The following is a 6496-nucleotide window of genomic DNA, read 5'->3' on the forward strand; positions in this document are numbered from 1 at the left end:
AAAATATTGCAAAGTTAAAACAAACACAATTACCCACAATCCTCTGAAAACAGAGCCACATGGCAAGTTGTTGGAAGAACTTAAAATTTTTAAGTTGAAAGAAAATCTTATGAAAACTGAGCAAGTTAACCACAATCTTCCTTGTCGTTGTTTTTACACACAAATGCTTGTTTAGATTATGCATTCATCTTATGTTTATTTATTTTTGTATTGGTTGAACAAGTGAAGTAGAGTACTAATTATATTCTTAAGTAAAGATCACAACACATTTTTTTTACGTCAAAATAATTATATTTTCAAGTATAATTTACTAACCACCTAAATCATTTTTTACAGTGTAGCTTTCATCTCTCAATGGAGGACAAAACGGTTGGGTTGTTTAATTGTAGAAGAGAAAAAAAAGATTGCCTTGGCAGTAGACACTTCTCCTTGGGTTATTAAGATTCTGGCGGGACGGAGCACCATGGAAACCAAGCACCTCCAAGACAATAAGGTGATTGTCCGAGTAGAAAGCTCCCGATGTCTCGAACAAATTTGAAAATTGGGCACACATTTCCTTCCATGTCCACTTTCCCTATTCAATTCTTCCAGTTTAAGTGAGGGCTCTGTGGTTGGTGGAAAGAGCGCCCCCCCCCAAACACACACACCACACTCATGACCACACACACACACACACTAAAGAAGTCAATGAAGAACGGGGTAGGAGCCATTTGAATTCAGTCTTAGTGTCCTCTGAACAGTATGCGATAACGTTACACAGACTCAGTAGCCAACACTTGGCAAAAGACACAGAAACAAATGAAGGAAAGGGAACCCAGTACAACTCCTCAGGACTTTATGAACAATCTCTGCTTTATTCCTCTGTGGAGATAAGAATCAGGCCACTTAAATTAATCCTGTTTAGCAGGGATCTCTCTCTGTCTTTGTATGACCTGCGGCTATAGTGTCACAGGGGCACAACGAGTTCCAGGAGAGGCGGCATAGGAACCTTCAATCATCTCTTCTGAGAACAGGGTGTCAGTCATGGACAAAGATGCCTTTGATGAGGCTGTTCTTCTATACGTGGCAGCCGTGAATGAAGGCTGTCGGCACTGGTAATTAGAGAGAGGAACTATGGGTAACCAGAGGTCACATCCCGCTGCTCCCTATATTAACTGGGCTATGGGGCCATCTCCCTCAGCTCAGAACTCATTCACTCAGGCCCTATAGACATAAACTCAGGCTGCTCAATGAACCCGCTAGCTAAAAGTAAATACATCATTGTGATATGGGAAAGGGAAAGGAAAGGGACTATCTTGTCAGTTGCACAACTGAATGCATTCAACTGAAGTGCGTCTTTCGCATTTAACCCCACCCCTCTGAATCAGAGATGTGCTGGGGGCGTTTCTTACCACTGAAACACACCATTTGTAGTTGTTGTTATAAATTAAAACAGTAAGTTTATCACTGAAAAATACCATGTTCATTACATGGAAGAAAAGCTAGAGACATTTATTTTGCATCTGTTTTCCATGTTATTCTTAAGAATTGTCTCTAGGTCATTACTCCAACCCCCTGTATCCAAAAGACAGAACCCCCCACCTGATTCCTGACAAAGAGAGGGATCCTTGCGGCCCCAGTCTCCTTTTCACATAAGCTGTCAACGTGACAGACGTGGGAACCACCACACCAACACCAACACCAGCCAGCTTGGCCCACACTGTGGGAATGTCAGCCACCCACAGCAGCCAGCAGGCCCTCCAGCTACCCCTGGTCCTGGTCCTTCAAGGCCATAGCACCCAGGCTCCTCCAGGGCTGGTCTAATTAGTGGATTAGGGTGGGGTGTCTACATGCGCTTAGCCCGAATCCCCCCTCAAAGTCATGATCATGATCAAATCAGGCATGAACTTGCCTTCAGTTCACAGAGGGGGTAAAAGCCTATTTGGTCAAGTTGAGGTAATAGCTTGAGTTGCCCACGTCAGTCAAGCTTAGAGATGTAGGTTATGGAGAGGCGTGATAACTTAAAGTGTAACTTTAAACATGATACGTTAGTAAGAAGTAACTATAATCAACTAGATTTACTGTAATACAAAACCTAGTTATCTTTTATGTCAGTAAAGATGTTCTAAGTTTATTTCAGGGATCCTTACTTCCAGTTCTCCATCAACCCCCTGTATGAGGAACATTTAATGTGACAGGTTGGATTCCCATTAATTTGATGGTATTATTCCACCAAAGGCCCTTTGAAGTCTTCTTCATGCATTCATTCACAATTGTGATGATTCAAGATGGATAATTGCGTGAAAGACCTATGGGTGAATTAATCCATTCTAGCCACCTAGTGGCCACCGTTTGATGGGCTCTGAACAGGCAAGACATATCCTCCACATACTGTATAGATTCTTTATAGTAATAAGAGGTGGAAAAAGCACAGACGGTTCATGGGCATTTCCTATCAGGTTATTATCCTGTTTTCCTTTTCTCTATACTTCTTTGTCCATACAATAGCTTTAAAGACCAACTGAAATGTTGAAAGAAAAAAAATCCCTCAGAACTGGAGTCCATGTAGGCCTATCTGGCTTTTGTTTGGTGACATTATACAGTGCATTCAGGTATTCAGACCCCTTCGCTTTTTCCACATTTTATTACTTCATAGACTTATTCTTAAATGAAGAAGAAAATAAAATCCTTCTCAGTCTACACACAATACCCAATAATGATAAAGTGGAAAAAGCTTTTATCACATTTTTTGGAAATGTCTTAAAAAATAAAAAACAGAAATACCTTATTTACATAAGTATTCAGACCCTTTGATATGAGACTCGAACTTGAGCTCAGGTGCATCCTGTTTCCATTGATCAGCCTTGAGATGTTCTACAACTTGATTGAAATCCACCTGTGGTAAATTTAATTGATTGGAGATGATTTGCAAAGGCACAAACCTGTCTATATAAGGTCCCACAGTTGACAGTGCATGTCAGAGCAAAATCCAAGCCATGAGGATGAAGGAATTGACTGTAGAGCTCCAAAGCAGGATTGTGTCAAGACACAGATCTGGGGAAGGGTACCAAAAAAATGTGGCATCATTGAAGGTCCCCAAGAACACAGTGGCTTCCATCATTCTTAAATGGAAGAAGTTTGGAGCACCAATACTCTTCCTGGAGCTCGCCGCCAGGCCAAACTGAGCAATCAGGGGAGAAGGGCCTTGGTCAGGGAGGTGACCTAGAACTTGATGGTCATTCTGACAGAGCTCAAGAGTTCCTCTGTATCCTCTGAGACAACCATCTCTGTAGCACTCCACCAATCAGGCCTTTATGGTAGAGTGGCCAGACAGAAGCCAATCCTCAGTAAAAGGAACATGACAGCCCACTTGGAGTTTCCCAAACGGCACTTAAAGGACTCTTAGACCATTAAAAACAAGAGCTTCGGGACAAATCGGGACAAATCTCTGAATGTTCTTGAGTGGCCCGGCCAGAGCCCGGACTTGAACCCGATCCAACATCCCCGGAGAGACCTGAAAATATCTGTGCAGCGACGCTCCCCATCTAACCTGACAGAGCTTGAGAGGATCAACAGAGCAGAATGGGAGAAACTCCCCAAATAACGGTGTGCCAACCTTGTAGCGTCATACCCAAGAAGACTTGAGGCTGTAATCGCTGCCAAAGGTGCTTCAACAAAGTACTGTGAAAATGGTCTGAATACTTACGTAAATGTAATATATATATATATATATATATATTTTTTTTTTATAAAAACCTATTTTTGCTTTGACGTTATGGGGTATTTGGTATAGATTGATGAGAGGGAAAAACTATTTAATTCATTTTAGAATAAAGCTATAATGTAACTGTAACGCTCGTCGTTGCATGAAGAAGGAGTGGACCAAAGTGTAGCGTGGTACGTGTTCATGATAATTTAATTAAATTGAACACTGAGAGAAAATAACAAAATGGAACAAAACGAAACAGTTCTGTCTGGTGCAGACACACAACAGAAAACAACTACCCACAAAACACAGGTGGGGAAAAAGCTGCCTAAGTATGATTCTCAATCAGAGACAACGATAGACAGCTGCCTCTGATTGAGAACCACACCCGGCCAAACACAAAGAAATAGAAAACATAGAAATAAAGAAACTAGAATGCCCACCCTAGTCACAGAATTAGTAAGCTTTGTGACAGTAACAAAATGTGGAAAAAGTCAACGAGGTCTGAATACTTTCCAAATGCACAGTAAATGGTAGCTTTTTGTATGTCTACAACTTTATTAATTAGCCAATAACATAGGCAGTGTGATGCCATTGAAAATAACATTAAACCCGTTGTTTCACTCCTCTGTTCCTCTGATTGTATTAAGCATTGAATTTGTAGCTTTACTACTGTCAGAATTTCCATTAAACTGATTAAGTAGATATTCCCTTAACAGGGTATATAAATCTTAACTTAATCATGAATATGTTTTAATACAGTACAGTAATGACCATGTGTGATCTGTCACAATAAAGGCTCTGGTATTCTTCCCTCAAATGATTGATTACTGGAATGGCCACACGCATGAGCTTGTTTTTGCAATGGTAAAACAGTTTTATTCTGCTCTGCCAGGCTTCAAAATACATTCCTTAGAATCCCCAACCTGAGTTGAAATCAGGACATCCAGAAACAAAGACAAATCTCTTGCACATGACATTTCCAGCATGGTGGGCATGTCCCACATAACAAATCGATACATTCTTCTTTCTGTCATCTCTGTTGTATATTTATTTGATTGGATTTGGTTGGATTTTGAAGGGTTGGGAATTGCACAGAACAATGTGTTTGGGGCTATTTGTGGGGCCTGCCTGTTCACAGAGAAGCAGCTGCATCTCAAACTACTGGCACCGTCCCAATCTTGAAGTAGTTGATTTCCAGATGTTTCTTGGCGCTCTGACTTATGTAAGTAAAGAACACTTCACAGTGGGAGAAAGCCTTTTCGAAGGTTGATCCAGTCTCAGTGCACCATTTGCAAAGTTCTCCTTATAGTACATACAGCATATTGTGGATCAACTCATTGCCCTCCCACCAGCACTGCACTTTCTCAAGTATGGTGTCTATCTACCCACCACTCGCTGTATGTTTACACTTTCCAACACTGACCTCATTACCTCAAAATAAGTCGACATACTGTACAATGTCATGCCTTTTGCCTCGTAAAGACACTCACCAATAACAACTCAAAATAATGTGTGAGTATGTTCTTTCAGGTGGGCCAGTCAATCTATGTTTTCTTGACACATTTTGACAAGACTGAAAGAAAAATAACAACGCTTGCCGAAATCACTTGTACCTTGTCTGCTAAGACACAGCTGTGTAGGTTTGGTTGACACACCTGTCTAGACCAAGACTAGACTTGTAACCGCCCTGAACAGGTGTTGTCGCTGGACTTGGCTAAATGGCCACAGCTGTTTACTCTAACAACACCAGCCTGGGAGGAGCCCAGCCTTGGATGACATCACTGGCTATATGTCTCTTCACACTTATTCACTACTTTCCTTCACTACAGACCTTAGAACAGAGCTGCCATGGAACAGCTTTTGCAATATAGAACTAAAATACTTATTCAGGGTTATGAGTGAATTGGCTTCATTGATGAAAAGAAATGTTCTAATTTAAAGAAATTAACAACGGTATGGTACTAATGGGATGAATCAACTCTGTTATAGAAACACCACCCAGGTATGGATGGTTCATGTTTGATTGTTATGCCATGTAATAATGGTATATAGCCCACTAGAGGGCAATGGACATTGTATAACTATGCATAGACCAAAATTAAAGTAATTTAGACTGAAAGGTTACCAGTGAGCAGTCCAGTACAATATTTTCAAGTAATTGCATGTAAACATACATTTTTTTTCTCGTAATTTTCAGCGTTACCACATTCTTGTATGCGTCTAGTATACATTGTAGTATTTTTAAAAGGCCCAAAGCATCAACGAAATTGGTTTTACAATCTTACAAATGATCAAATGATACAAAACAACATGTCAGATCATCCTGGCTTCTTTATTTGTGCAAGGCCACGTCTGACATCAGTCTCTTGGGAGAGGGGCCCACATTCTTGCTAGGAGGATTCAAGCCACTTCCGACCACAGCAGAGCAGACATCACCCTAACAACTAGCAGAGCTCTCCACTGTCACCCCTGGCCCTCTCTGCACTCTATTACCAGACAAACCTGGGTTCAAATAGGATTTGTTTCCTTCAAAATACTTTAGCTGTACTATAATGAGCTTGTCTGGTGCAGTGTAACCAATAGATTAATACCAAAAGTGCAAACCCTGTCCATCCGGCAACCCAGGCAGGCTCAAGCCAACATTCAAATTATTTAAAGGGTTTCAAATACTATTTGAACCCAGGTATGTTACCAGCGCACATTACAATAACCATTGGTGGCCCGGTTTAGTCAAGCAAGAGGTCTTTCACTGACGTCTGTTATAGAGAGGAACTCTGGTTGTTTAACTGCAGGGAGAACAGCAACAAC

The sequence above is a fragment of the Oncorhynchus nerka genome, linkage group LG11, assembly GCF_034236695.1.
Source record: "Oncorhynchus nerka isolate Pitt River linkage group LG11, Oner_Uvic_2.0, whole genome shotgun sequence".
In the NCBI taxonomy this organism is placed as follows: Eukaryota; Metazoa; Chordata; class Actinopteri; order Salmoniformes; family Salmonidae; genus Oncorhynchus; species Oncorhynchus nerka.